Raw genomic sequence first — 13,767 nt, forward strand, 5'->3', positions numbered from 1 at the left:
CCCACCACCCCCACCCCCCAGCATCCAGGGGCACCATCCACCAGGCCCACACTCATGTCTCCCACCACCCCCACCCCCCAGCCACCAGGGGCACCCTCCACCAGGCCCCCACTCATGTCTCCCACCCACCCCCACCCCCCAGCCACCATGGGCAGCCCCCACCAGGCCCCCACTCATGTCCCCCTGCACCCCCACTCCCCAGCAGTGCAGGGGCACCCTCCACCAGGCCCCCACTCATGTCTCCCACCACCCCCAACCCCCAGCAGTGCAGGGGCACCCTCCACCAGGCCCACACTCATGTCTCCCACCACCCCACCCCCCAGCAGTGCAGGGGCACCCTCCACCAGGCCCCCACTCATGTCTCCCACCACCCCCACCCCCCAGCCACCAGGGGCACCCTCCACCGGGCCCCCACCCATGTCCCCTATCACCCCCACCCCCCAGCAGTGCAGGGGCACCCTCCACCAGGCCCCCACTCATGTCTCCCACCACCCCCACCCCCCAGCATCCAGGGGCACCCTCCACCAGGCCCACACTCATGTCTCCCACCACCCCCACCCCCAGCCACCAGGGGCACCCTCCACCAGGCCCCCACTCATGTCTCCCACCCACCCCCACCCCCCAGACACCATGGGCAGCCCCCACCAGGCCCCCACTCATGTCCCCCTGCACCCCCACCCCCCAGCAGTGCAGGGGTACCCTCCACCAGGCCCCCACTCATGTCTCCCACCACCCTCACCCCCCAGCAGTGCAGGGGCACCCTCCACCAGGCCCCCACTCATGTCTCCCACCACCCCCACCCCCCAGCAGTGCAGGGGCACCGTCCACCAGGCCCCCACTCATGTCTCCCACCACCCCCACCCTCCAGCCACCAGGGGCACCCTCCACCAGGCCCCCACCCATGTCCCCTATTACCCCCACCCCCCAGCAGTGCAGGGGCACCCTCCACCAGGCCCCCACTCATGTCTCCCACCACCCCCACCCCCCAGCCACCAGGGGCACCCTCCACCAGGCCCACACTCATGTCTCCCACCACCCCCACCCCCCAGCAGTGCAGGGGCACCCTCCACCAGGCCCCCACTCATGTCTCCCACCACCCCCACCCCCAGCAGTGCAGGGGCACCCTCCACCAGGCCCCCACTCATGTCTCCCACCACCCCCACCCCCCAGCAGTGCAGGGGCACCCTCCACCAGGCCCCCACTCATGTCTCCCACCATCCCCACCCCCCAGCATCCAGGGGCACCCTCCACCAGGCCCACACTCATGTCTCCCACCACCCCCACCACCCAGCCACCAGGGGCACCCTCCACCAGGCCCACTCATGTCTCCCACCACCCCCACCCCCCAGCCACCAGGGGCACCCTCCACCAGGCCCCCACCCATGTCTCCCACCACCCCCACCCCCCAGCCACCAGGTGCACCCTCCACCAGGCCCCCACTCATGTCTCCCACCACCCCCACCCCCCAGCCACCAGGGGCACCCTCCACCAGGCCCCCACTCATGTCCCCCTGCACCCCCACCCCCCAGCCACCATGGGCAGCCTCCACCAGGTCCTCACAATCTCCAATCATGTGCGTTATGGTCAGCCTCCACAGCCAAAAAGCCCTACCAAGTAACCCATTCACCCACATGGAAATGGAAATTACATGTTACACCCCCAATGTTCATAAAGCTAATGAACCCATGTCCGTCACACACAATGGTTGCAATTGAATGGGAAAACACCCAACATGACATGCATGAAACCAATGAGATGATACCACACAGTGAAGTATGAAAACAAAATTGTATTAAAAAAATAAGAATGCAAAAGAAAAGAAACAAACTACAATGGCAATGAAAAAAAGATAAGCTGCATGTCCGTTTAAAAAAATAAAAACACCAAATCCTAATCCAAAAAAATGTTGTCCAAAGTCAAATGAAAAATAAAATCAATCCAATGAAGAACTATGTACAAAACTTCCAAGGGTCCATGAGCCCAACTGAACAAAGGAAACCTACAAAAAACCCTAACTAAAATGCAACTATATACAAAAAGTGGAGCAGTGTCCGTCGACTCCAAATCATAAGAACAAACAAAGGAAACCTAAAACTAAAGAACTATATACAAAGGCGGCGGGCAAGTCCAGCGGCTCACTCCGTGGTGTTCCGGGCCAGGGCATCATCGAACTCCTGTTCGATGTCCCGGAGGCGGTCCTGTTCCATGGCCCCGAGGGTCCGCAGGGACGACGCCGTGTCCTCCTCCAACCCCCTGCGGATTGCCTCGAGGCACTCGGCCCGCCTCAGGGCCCTCCGCATGGAGTTCTCCGCCCTGACCATTGTGAGCCGCGCCTCTTCCGCCCGCCGCCGCTCCGCATCTATGGCGTGGCCCAACCGCTGCCACACGGAAGACACTCTCTGTCCTGGGTCCTCCTGCCCTCCGGCCGATGCCTGCCCCTCCGATGTCGAAGGCCCCGAGCCTTCATGGCTCCCACCATGTTGCTGCTGCTGCTCTGCCTCTGCCCGTGCACTGCCTCCTGCTGTCTGCACATCCTCCGCCGGCTGGGGTGCAGTCGTAGATGTGGCCATCCCTGCTGGACGTCCGACACCCGACTGTGGCAGGGATGCCTCCTCCACCAGCCTGGCCGCACCGTCAGAGGCAGCTCCACAGGGCACCCAGGTGACTGATGGGTGGGAAGATGGCACAGAGGACGACTGGCGCGTAGGGGGTCCAGTTGAGGAGGGGATTGGAGCAAGCCCCATCAGACGGAGGAATCCGGCCTGGGTGACCTGTCCCAGCAGGCTGACGTGGTCAACGAGCCATTCGAGATGACGTGCAGTCTCTCCATGAAAAGACTGCAGGTCACCTCGCATGGCCCGTTGACGCAACGCCACACCAGCCAGGACAGGCTCAACCCGGACCTGGATAGCCACGTCCGCAGGCAGAGGAAGGCCAGTTGACGTCAGCTCATCCCCTGCCTGAAAACGGGTCTGGACGTAGGCATCCCTGCTGGTGCAAGATGATGCAGGGACAGGATCGGGGACAGGATTGCACACAGGCACCTCCGTGGCGGCCTGTGCTGCCTCCTGTCCCTGGTCCTGCACTGCACCACTAGCACCAGTGGGATCCCCACCTCCAGACCCCATCTCTGGTGCTTGCACGGCCTCCTCCTCCACCAAACCCCCCACCAACCTGGATGACTCCGTGCCATCTTCCCCTGTTGGGCCCTGTGGGGGCCCAGCTGCCCCTTCTGCTGCCGAGGAGTCCAACTCCAACCTCCGCCTCTTGGACCTCCCCCCGGCAGCTGCGGCCTGGGACGCGGCACCAGACTCCTCACTCCCCGACGAGATGACAACACGGGAGGGGAGCCGGGCCTTGCGTCTCCGGCTGGCGGTGGGATCCCCGCCGCTGTGCTCCACAGCACCTTCTCCGCCCTCTTCATCAGTTGACACTGCAGACAGGGAGAAACAAAACACAGGCATCAGGGCACTGTACAATGGACACATACACACATGACAGTTGCACATGAGTTGCATTGGCAAACCTCAGACATGTCATCACAATCCCCAACACACATGTCATTACAACTCGCACACATGAGCCATACCACAGCCATATCGCAACTGCCACCACCATCCCTACACATACAACAGCATGAGCAGCCAAAGGTGAGCCCGACATCACATGCAACACAGGAAGTGCACCACACATGTACACACACCACCACACTTGCATGCACGTGTACACCTCTGCCAAGTGTCGCACTGTTCAGACGGGCATCCATGTCACATCTGCCAATCAGGCTTCCACATACTGCTGTCACATGCATCCATGTTGCATCACTGTTGCACCCTTGTCAAATACACACACATGCACATGTACACAGTGCTGATACATGCAGCCGAAAACAACATACATGCGTGACATCACGGACATGTCTACTTACATACACATTCATCCAAACATGTGTGCCCACACAACTGCATTTGGCATGCAAGCCTACACACACAAGCACCATCCATGTCTCACACATTACAGCCCTCGCATGTGTCAGCCCCACGGCCCTGTACATCCCCACCCATACTCGGCCCCATACAAACAGATGTGCAACCTGCACACTACCGAATAATCACCACACGCACTGCTCACAATCAGGATGCATGTACACTCACCGCTCGACTCCAGATGGGTCTGCTTCTCTAGGACCTGGACGTGGAGCGCTGGGGATATGCGTTCCAGGACCCTCATCTGTTCTTCCGACAAGTGGCCCCGGCACCCCTTGGCATCCGCTGCCTTCAAGAGGCGCCGGGCCTTGTTCAGGGTCCTGGACCTGAAGTCCTCCCAGTGCTTCCTGACATGTTGTAAGTCGCGGACTGCCACCCCCTCCGCGTTGATGGCAGTCACGATGTCAGTCCAGATTCGAGTCTGTCCTTCCTTTTCGGCGCGGGAACTTCCGAAGAGGGCATCATACTGCCCCAGGACTTGCTCCACCAGGACACCAACTTCGGTGGCACTGAAGCCGGTGCCCCTCTGCCTCTCTGGCCGGGGGTTGTCAGTGGTCACAGATGGTGTTTGCCCCGACATGACAACCCCAGAGGCAGGAGTGGGTGGGTAACTGGGTCCTGGGGCTGGGCTGTGGAGCGATGGAATCCCAGTCCGGAGTCTTCGGTTCCAGCAGGGGTGGTCACAGCAACAGCACCCCTGGCTGATGTGCAGGCAGCAAATGGCAGTGCACGTGGGCAGCAGGCAGTCAGGCAGCAGCAGATGGCAGGTGGGAGCATGCTCGGGGCTCTGGGGGGCAGTAGTTCGGCCTTCTGGGCAGGAGCGTGGTCTTCCGTGTGCATACGCGTGGCCAGCTTGATACGGAGTGATTTGGCACGTGAAAAATCTGCACGTCAGCGTGTAATTCGAGGAAAGGCCCTTAGCGCGTAAGTGCGTCTGCACGCATACGCATTTTCATTGGACAGAAGGCCCCTCAAGCGCAAGCGCCCCTGTGACGTGACGCGTACAGACGTGCATGCGCATTTCAGCGCGCGTGAAAAACTGCACGTCCGCGTGTAAAACGAGGAAAGGGCCATGCACGTATGCATGGCAGCATGCATATGCGATGTCATTGGACCAAAGGCCCTTAGCGCGTAAACGCGTCGCCAGCGTATGCGCGTCTATGAAGTCACGTGCACGTTGAATTGGGCACACGTTTGAAAATGTTGCGTGTTAAAAAAATGAAAGACACGTCCGAGTGTCAAAGCGTGTAATTGGTGGGAATGGGCCTAGCGCGTACATGCGGCAGTGACAAAGCGTGTAATTGGTGGAAATGGCCCTACACGCAGAAGTGACAAAGCGTGTAATTGGTGGAAATGGCCCTAGCGCGTACACGCCGCGTAAGTGACGCTGGACGTGTGGGCCTGTATAAAAGGTACGTGTAAACCACCATTTCCTTGTACGTGCTTTTCGTGGAGAGCGAGTGGGTGAATTCTGTACTTCTTGTCGTTTCACACGCGATTTACTTCACGGCGTTTCAAGTTCGTATTCCCTGTTGCCTCTGACAGCTTTTTCTCTTTTTTCTCTTTTACTGGTTTACCTGGGCCTGTTCCCTCAAACAGTGTTCCCTTCTACTGTTGTCCTGTCTCCTCAGACAGCGTACAAATCTTCTTTTGGCGGGGGTGTTGCCAACCAAATGCGCTCCTTTTTCACGCTCTTTTACCTGGCAGACGGTGAGTCACGCACGTATCTAACATCTGTGCTTGCCCCGTGTGTAGCCTACCCCTTCAGAGGTCATTCTAGGCTGCGTGTGACACGCATACGTTCATTCTTGTGTTACTGGGTGCCACAGCGTAGTGCAGGTTTTTCTTTCTGCACTTGTGGTCTAGGAGGGGTTGCGTGCACGTCATCTCCCTTTTTTGGGGCTCCTCTGCGTAGCGTGACCAGTCATCTTTCCCCAGGGGTTACATTCAGCCTTGCTAGAGCACTAGGGTACAATTACCATCTGGTACCCAACCCCTTTGACCCCCAATTTCCCAGGACAATAGTTTACAGCCACTCCCATACGCACATTAACATCAGTGCCATGGCTGGGAGGCGAGGATTCCGTAAGGGTGGCAAAGGTGGAAGAGCCACAAGTGGTGGCCGTGGTGGATCCGGTAGGGGACGTGGTCGTTACTTGCAGGGTGAGCCTGTCCCCCCATGTGTGGAGGACCAGTCAAGGGCACCCATAATCCCCCCCCCTCCCGTTGAGGCTGATGTGGCTGACACCATCCATGCTCAGCCCTTGTTGGACCAGCCCATTGTGGCACCAGACCTGGCTGACTCCATGGCTGACTTCCAGGTCAGCAGGCCTATGACACGTGCGCTGGTGCACGTTGATGTCATCATGCCACGTGGATCTGGGGCAGCAAGGTCATCTGCTGCCCCAAATAGGCAGGGCGGAGAGGCTGCAGGGGCAGCTGCGGCTCCATCCACCCCAGCTCTCACACACCCAGCCAGGACAGTGTCGGTCCTAGTCCATCCTGCTGACATTCCCCCTGACACCATTACACTTGAGCCAATGCCTGCACCAACTCCCATGCTGAGTGTGCAATGCCACACTCCTGATACAGAGTCCACCAGGGCTCCTGCCCTTAGTGTCCAGAGCAGCGCAGGACACTCGGGATCACCACCACCTTCCAAGCCGAAGAGGAAGAGTTCTCGTCCGGCACAGGCTGATGCCCCAGACACGGCTACACAGTCCGGCCCGTCGAGGAAGCCCAGCTTCACGGATGACGAACTGAATGCACTTGTCGAGTATGTGTCCGCACATGATAACGAGATGGTCATTGTTGCAGGATCCAAGACCACACCTGCACAACGCCAGGCACACTGGCAGACCGTTGCGGACATCGTAAGTGCCCTTGGAATCGTGAGGCGCACAGCCAATGATTGCTATAAGCGCTGGAATGACCTAAAGCGCAGGGCAAAGAGTAAGCTGGCCTCAAGTCATGCCGCAACTCTAGTGACTGGAGGTGGGTCTCCAGTAGTAGACATGGAACTCACTCCACATGAGTCAGTCGCTGGGACCTATGTCACGGAGGAACAGATCCAAGGCGTGGGAGATCTGCCTGATTACGAGGCATTGTCCGGTGATTGCACATGCATGTGTGTGTCATCCATGTGCATGGTGTGTGTGTGAGGGCTTCTGTTTGTGTGCCAGGTGAGAGTGTGTGCGCCTGAGTCGTATGGGTCAGCCATGTGCTTCATGCAATACATCCTGCGCAGCTGCATTTGGCCATAGCAGTATCCCTTCTGCCAACAGTAGACATCTAGCCCAACTGCACGCCAGTTGCCCTTGAAGTGTCACCTTGCCACAACATTGTTGCTTATTTTTCACTGTTCATTCAGTCAGATTGTTTGCATTCCACCACTTTTACTAGGCATTTCGCAGTCCTCTAGTCACATGTCTGACATGGCTATGGTAAAGTGGAGTGACTTTGTTACCTGGATATCATTTGTTCACACATGTCCCTGTGCAATTGGACCATTTTGGACTGGCAGCTCCAGGTGAAAAATCTGACCTGTTTGAATTAGAAAAGCTATTACATGCGGGAACTGGACTGAATGAATAGGTGCTGCCCTCCTCTCCATCTTCACTCAATAGCAATGGTACATGCCATCTGTGTGATGGCATGTGTGTTTCACCTGGCAATCACAGGCCAATGTGTGATGCCACTGCCAGGCAGCATGCAGAAAATGTGTTTATCTTCCATCTTGGTGTCATCAATGTGTGCCATTTGCCTCCCCTTCATACGCAGTGAGGGTGCATGCATGGGAGGGTTTTAGTCATGTGGGACATGTGTCAATCAAGTACTGGTTCTCTTGCTTCTCAGCCCTCATTATGTGCCATGGTGCTAATGCCTGTTTCCATTTCTTTGTTTTTATGTCTTTGCAGGGGAAGACGCACCTGATACTGCTGGGGTTGTGGAGATGGTGCAGACCCAGGAGGGGTCAGAGGGCCGACCAACCACCAGTGAGGGACGTGGTGTGGTGGTGGGTGAGAACCCACAAGTGCTGCAGGTCGTGCTCTCAAGGGGTGTCTCTGGCTGCACCTCCCCCGAGCTGTACTCAGGTGTTGATTCGGATGATGAGACCTACGTGCCGTCGCAGGTGAGTGTTCCAGGGAGGGATTCTGTTCTGTCCAACCCACCTGCACCAGGGTCAGAACCCTCAATGGGGATGTCAGTGTTGGCAGCTACGCCTTTGGTGGTTACGGATGCAGGGTCACACTCCGCGACATCTGATCCTGTTCCTGGGCCAGCAGATCAGAGGGGGAATGCAGTCCTGCAGCCTCAGGCAGTGCCGGCACAGCAAGGCGCAGTTCGCCTTGCCCCAGACAGGTGTGGTGCCCGCCGACGTGGTGGCTGTACGCCACCTGGCAATACCGCATGGGAGCAATCCATTTACGGTATGGCAACCCAACAGGCAGCATCATCCGAGATGATGGCTCAGGCCATAGATAAGGTGGCCACTTCCATTGTCCCCCCTGAAAGGCTGATGGAGCGACTACAGCAGGCAACTGACTCCATCTGCCAGTCACACAGGGAGGACACGTTGGCGTCCAACAGGGACAGGCGGGCGGCACTGGCGACTCTGCAGGAGGCCATCTCCATAGAGTCCCAGGGCCACAGGGAAGCCCTGAGGAAGGAGCTCCTTCACCTCAGGACGACTCTTGTTGAGCTTGAGGCTTCAACACACCAAAGGACAGAACAGCAGCTGGAGCGTCTCACCCGTACGCTCTCAGCTGAGATGCAGGCAACGAGGGCGGAGGTCCGGGCATCCCGTGAGTTGTTGCACGGGGACCTCCGCACACTCATCCTCCAGAACGAGACCTACCACACCCGCATGCTTGCAGCCATGGAGGAGCAGACTAGGGCCTTGCGTGGGCTGCCTCCCATAGTGCAACCACCTCCGGATGCAGCTGCACAGGGTGATAATAGCGACAGCAGTGATACTCCCACAATAGGGTAGCCGTGTGGGCCATGAGCCCATGGAGGTGTTTTTTTTCCCAGGATCCACACAGGTGGGTTTTGGTGTGCACCCTGTCCTCGGACCTCCTGGGTGGCCTCCCCAACCCCCCTGGGCCCATCAATGGCCATTTTTGATTTTTTTTATTTTTATTTTTATTTTTATTTTTATTTTTAATTATTTTTTTCCCAATTTTTTTGGGACAATTTGTTGCCTTCCGTGGTTCCTGTGGGCATACGCTGCATTGTGGCTGGGCACATGCAGGCTTCTCATGTATTTGGTTCAGATGCTTGGGTTTGAGTCACACACACCCCTCCTGCTTCCCGTTTCCATGGGCTTGCAAAGGGTGTGCCCAAGTGACATTGACGTACATGGTGACATTGGACTCCCACTACATGTGTGGGTAGTCTAGTCAATACTGTGTATACATTCCTAGTGCATATTGCTGTTGTGTTGTACGCTGCATGTTGCATTGATGTGTAACTCATCATCTGTGTCTACCTCCCATTTTGCAGGTCCCTTCCTCATGTCTACACAAGGCCCTCTAGTTTGGAGATGGGGTCCATGTTGGCAGCAGTGCACCTACAACTCTACATGGCGCCAACACTGCACAGTTGGTAGTGGTGGGAGTGCAGGCATTTCCAGGTGGTGAGACTACTAATTTATTACATTTGTGATGTCATGTTAATGGTAGTACCTGCTCAAGTTTGTTGTTGGTCCTGCATTACTGTGAGCATTTCAGGTGTTGCAAGTTTCAATTAGGGACACTGTACATTGTGACACTAGTGTCATGTTGTGGGGATTACTTTGTTTACCTGCAAATAGCATGACATGGCACGGTGTGTCGTGTGGCGGTGCTGGGGATGGGTTGGCTGACATGGCACTGTCCTCTTGTTGCATTTTGCAAGTGGGTATTCATTTTAGCTGCTTGAATGTGTTTCTTCACAAAACTGCATTGGTGGTGTATGTGTGGGTAGGGATGCACACATTGTAACACTTCCAGGTGAACAATCTCAGGCTGATATGGTTTTCACGGTTGATTCTCCAGACATTCAGGATCAGTGTCAGGTTGAGTCATCATTGATTGTCAGATGGAATGTGCCAGGGCAGTGTGCACTCCACAGGGGTGTGATTTCTATGTGAAGTAATTAGCCACTAGCTGTGTACGGGCTGCCTCCCCCGTGCCCTTTCCCCTCCCATGCGCAGCGGCTGTGCATGTGGTTGGGGATGTGGGGCCACCACCATGTCCACGGCCAGGCCCCGGCGTGTTGCAACATTGTGCAGGACACATGCTGCCACTATGATCCTGCACACTACTGGGGGAGCGTACAACAGCTGCCCGCCAGAACGGTCAAGGGAGCGAAAGCGTGACTTTAGCACTCCGAATGTGCGCTCCACTATGCCCCGGGTTGTAATGTGGGCTGTGTTATATCTTACCTGGGGTGGCGTGGTGGGGTTCCGAATTGGCGTCATCATGTGGGGGCTGAGAGGGTAGGCACTGTCCCCTGTGTAGGTGGTGATTGGTATCATTGGTGGGGTTGTGACCTTGCTCAGTATCTGACATGCATGCATGTGCAGTGGCATTCATACTCACCAAGCAGCCATGTATCGCCATGCCGCCCAGCTTCTAGGTCCCGGCTTAGGGTGGACATTCGGTAAATGAAGCTGTCGTGGGTGGACCCGAGATAGTTGGCATATACTGAGGTGATGATTCCCTTGGCATTACATACTACCTGCACGTTGATGGAATGCCAGTGCTTGCGGTTCCTATAGATGTGCTCTGATGCCCTGGGGGGACGTAGAGCCACATGGGTGCAGTCGATGGCACCTAGCACTTTGGGGAATCGTGCCACACCGTAAAAATCCAGGGCGGCAGCATGCCTTTCTGCAGGTGTTCTGGGCAGGTATATGTGCCTGCGGACTGATGGGCGTGCAGTGATGATGTTCAAGACCTGGTGTAGGCAGCGTGACTGGGTGGCCTGTGATACCCCACCCACTATGGCACTTGTCCGCTGAAATGATCCAGTGGCTAAGAAGTGCAGTACATTGAGGACCTTCTCCAGGGGGCTGAGTGCTTGGGAGCACAGGGTGGGTGATGTGAGGTAATCCTCCCACTCACTCACCAGGTCCAGTATTATGTGTGGTGGAAACCTGTACCTCCCATACACCTGGTCATCAGGCATCCCGAAAAGGCTGGTTCTGGGTGTGAATATTCTGGCCCTGACTATCCTCCTCCTCCTCCTTTGGTAGCCCACGCCCACTGCTGCTAGGAACGGTATTTTCATCCTGGGTCTGAGCTTGTTATGCGTGTGACCCGCGCACCCCTGAAATCCAGTACTCAGTCCAATAGCGTGTGGAAATTCCCGCGCACCCCGGGATACAGGTGCGCTGACGTACTTGCGTGTGTAAGTGCCCGCGCACCCCTGATATACACGTACATAGGCCAATTGCGTGTACGCGCACGTTTGTCCAATTACACGCGATGACACTCTGACGTGCTGTCCAATTACACGCGATGACACTCTGACGTGCAGTCTTTCCACGTGTGCTCTGTCATCACGTGCTGTGTGGGAAACACCCGTGCGGGTCACGTCACAGACGCGCTTATGCGCTGAGGGCCTTTGGTCCAATAGAATCGCATATGCGTGCTGATGCGCTTACGCGCTAAGGGCCTTTCCTCGAATTTCACGCTGATGTGCAGGATTTTCACTTGCCAAATCACTCCGTATCAAGCTGGCCACGCGAAAACACACGGAAGACCACGCTCCTGCCCAGAAGGCCGAATTACTGCCCCCCAGTGCCCTGAGCAGCCTCCCACGTGCCATCTGCTGCTGCCTGCCTGCCTGCCTGCCTGCTGCCACCGTGCCCTGCCATTTGGTGCCTGCACATCAGCCATCTGCAGGGGTCCAGTTGCTGTGTCCACCCCTGCTGGAACTGAAGACTCCCGACTGGGATTACATCGCTCCACAGCCCAGACCCAGGACCCAGTTGCCCACCCACACCTGCCTCTGGGGTTGCCATGTCGGGCACTTCCACATCTGGCACCAGTGGCAACCCCAGGCCAGAGGGGCAGAGGGGCACCAGCTTCACTGCCACCGAAGTTGGTGTCCTGGTGGAGCATGTCCTGGGGCAGTATGATGCCCTCTTTGGATCGTCCCGCGCCAGCAAGGAAGGACGGGAGAGGATCTGGGCCAACTGTGTGGTTGCCATCAACGCGGAGGGGGTGGCAACCCGCGACGTCCAGAAGATCAAGAAGCGCTGGGAGGACTTGAGGTCCAGGACCCTCGTGAAGGCCCGGCGCCTCGTGGAGGGGGGCCGGGGCCGCATGAGTTCCATCCAGATGAGGGTCCTGGAACGCGTACGCCCAGCGCTCCACGCCCAGATCCTTGAGAGGGAGACCCGTCTGGAGTTGAGCGGTAAGTGTCCAAGCATTGCTGTGTGAGACAGGGCATGTTGCGGTGTGCTGGTTCTCTGATACTTGCCTGTATGTGTGACATAGGCCATGCATGCATGTGCGCAGGGACATCATGGTAATGCATGTGCGACCAGTGATGTGTGAACCACATGGTTGTTGCATGTGTTTAAATGCCACATGGGGAGCCCTATGCAGATTTTAGACATGAGAGCATGCCAGTCTCTGTTCCTGGACATGGGTGGGGGTGAGGGATGGGTGCTGATGGCAGGTACATATATGGTAGCCATGTCTGTGTGCCTGACCTGCGTGTCTGTGACTTGTGCATGCCATGGATGCATGACACATGTGTGTGACAATGCACAGATTCACTGATGCAGCCTAGTTACCCTTGTATCCGCTGTGTTTGGGGTGTATGCGGCCAGATGGATGTGACTGAGGTGAAGTGTGTGCATGTGATAGGCATGACCCATGATGCATGTGAGTTCCATATCATTGTATGTTTCAAGAGTCCATTGGACATGTATGGAAATGTCCATGGCATGCACCATGCCTGTTACTGTGTGTGTTTTGCCTGGACTGACCCATGTGTTGTGGAGGGACATGATGGAAGTGTACTTTGACAGTGGTACTCATCTGCTATTGCTTCCTGTCTAGGGGACCATTGTACAGTACCCTGATGCTTGTGTTCTTTGTCTCCCTCTACGCAGCGGCTAGTGAAGAAGAGGGCGGAGACGGCGCTGTGGAGCAAGGCGGCGGGGATGCCCCCACGGCTGCAGCGGAAGGGGTGGGTGAGCCCCCACAGGGGCCTGCTACGGTGGAAGACGGTGAGGAGCCATCCAGGTTGGTGGTTTCCACAGAGGAGGAGGAGGCTGCCACAGGGGCACACATGGGTCCTGGTGGGGGCATCCCTGCTGGTGCAAGTGGTGCAGTCCAGGGCCAGGGGCAGGAGGCAGCACAAGTCACCGTGGAGGGGCCTGTGCATGTCGCTGTCCCTGACCCTGTGAGTGCACGACCATGAACCACCAGGGTTGCACCGTCCCAGGCCCGTCCGCAGGTAGAGGGGATGTCCATGTCACCTGACTCCCCTCCACCTGCGGACGAGGGGACCCTTGTCCGTATGGAGAAGGTCCTGATTGGGGTTGCGATGCGCGCGGGTGCAATTCGTGATGACGTGCGTGCTTCCCGGGAGGAGCACGCACATCATCACGAAGAGCACCGTGCCGACGTGGCCCAATTGGGATCTTCCATGTTCGGGGGTTTCCTGCATGTGTCGGCCAATCTGGCGGCCCTCTCCTCCTCTGTGGAGGCTATACGCCAGTCGTTCTCCTTGCCGTCTTCCGGCCCAGATGCCACCAGGGCCCCCTGTGGACCTGCCC

General features: G+C 57.2%; 1 long non-coding RNA gene across 2 annotated transcripts in view; it reads left to right on the plus strand.

Annotated features, from left to right (window-relative positions):
- The window catches only part of LOC138488206 (uncharacterized), a 434,457-nt gene that overhangs the window by 308,997 nt on the left and 111,693 nt on the right, over positions 1-13,767 (plus strand). The gene's annotated exons all lie outside the window — the stretch shown is intronic.

Source organism: Ambystoma mexicanum, chromosome 9, assembly GCF_040938575.1.
Source record: "Ambystoma mexicanum isolate Mex_15411 chromosome 9, UKY_AmexF1_1, whole genome shotgun sequence".
Classification (NCBI taxonomy): Eukaryota; Metazoa; Chordata; class Amphibia; order Caudata; family Ambystomatidae; genus Ambystoma; species Ambystoma mexicanum.